Raw genomic sequence first — 1,838 nt, 5'->3', positions numbered from 1 at the left:
TTTATTTCATGTATGATGAAAAGGTGCATGCAGATGCGCTCCACATCAGTTGCGCCTCGCTCATAAGCAGTGTTAACATCACCAAAGCCTTGCGTGTCAAACAGTGCCTGAATCAGCTGTTTTGAATTTTAATGTAGCTGGAGTTATGCCCCTCCATATCCTTAGACGAGGAGGAAGGTACCAAATAGTGTATAGTCTGTGTAGTAATCTATTTGTAGAATAAACCTGGCGTTTGATGGATGTAAACTACTTGACATATTACACTCCTAGCTTGAACATTGACAGCGATTATAATAGTTACGTTCACTCTCACTTTCATTGTTTTCACCTGCATCTAAGCATCTAAAGACAAATTTTAGCTGATTGAATATTACACTGTTGGAGTCGAAGGCACAGGTCGTATCCATAAAATATTCCCTTCCTAACCACACATGTGGAGTATGGTAATTGGCTTTTGGGAATTCGCTAAACAATTTACAGAAACTCCGAATGGGAAACGGTTTCAGAACTATTTTGATTTCTGCCAGGTTTATCAGTCAACATATTGATATACTTTTGACTTTAAATAATTTTGATTTAATTTCAAACAAACATCAGATGTGTAATATAATTATATTCATTCATCTATGCGTCAGATACAGGCACGTTTTGTTTATTTCACTAAAGGTAAACAAGCAAGATGAAGTTCAACGGCTTAAAAATACACAACTTCCCTACTTAAAAGAGCAGATGAATATGAATAGTGTATATTGTCATATTTATTAGAAATAACAGTTTAACATTGTCTATATTAGGGAAAAGAATGAGTTAGTACGTTGGCGTAAGAAATGATTACTGGTTTTAGTTCCCGCCTCTATATTTTATCGCAGTTTTATTGTTTTAAACTTTAGGAAATCCCTTTACAGCTTTAAAGACTTTCCAAAACCATAAAATGTATAAAAGATAAGAAATTCGATGCTATTTAGTCTTGTTGAATTTAGTATTTTAAGTAGTTTTAATTAAATTAAAGCACTAATCCAAACATATTATGATATGAAGAGTTACTTACTAAATTGTAAGAGCTATTGGCGCAAAGTCCTAAAATCTAAGTATTAATAAACGATATATTGACTATGTATATAAATATATACTATTGACATGTTAGCCACATTTTATCCCCGTAAACTGGGCTGTAACCTCACTCCCACACCAGTTGCAAAACTGGGTTTCCTAACCTTTTGCGTTCATGATTTCCCTGTAGAATTAAGACTCATTAGTAGTTAAAATGAGGAAAACACAGTTTACCACACAGTTTCAGAAGGTTTAATTTGTAATTTTTGTTTAAGATTAATCTTTACTTAGAAAAATACGTAAAAACTCAAAATGCATCATTTAAAACTATCAGTTTAATATTTATTTTTAGAAGGCACATAAAATAATATATAATCCTCACTTATCTACGAAGCAATTGTTTTATTAAACGAGGTACGAGGTAATTTGTTTTTTAGGATTCGTAATTGTTTTAAAAACTCGTCAATGCTTTAGCCTCTATTTAACGTAAAAAAAGTCAAAAATTTTAATTGAAATTTCAATAATTAACATTCTGATAGTATCATTGTAATTTTAAAATAAAACTTTGTTAAATGTGAACTATTCGTTTCCTAAGTGTTATGGGTAATAGGACTTAAACGTGTTGAAATTCAGTTCAATATGTTTATGGCAGCCGTTTACATCTGTCAGATTATATCGCTATAATTGTTAAGCGTTCTAATTAGCGTCAAAAGCAATCAGAAACACCATCCAATGACCATTACCCAAACTATAACCATGCCTTTCTCTAAGCATGCCATAATCATAAT

Source organism: Macrosteles quadrilineatus, unplaced genomic scaffold (assembly GCF_028750875.1).
Source record: "Macrosteles quadrilineatus isolate MER2022 unplaced genomic scaffold, UCM_ALF_1.0 Scaffold_1__1_contigs__length_201487025, whole genome shotgun sequence".
Lineage (NCBI taxonomy): Eukaryota > Metazoa > Arthropoda > Insecta > Hemiptera > Cicadellidae > Macrosteles > Macrosteles quadrilineatus.
The sequence above is the reverse complement of the archived record's forward strand: the minus strand, read 5'-3'. Positions refer to the sequence as shown.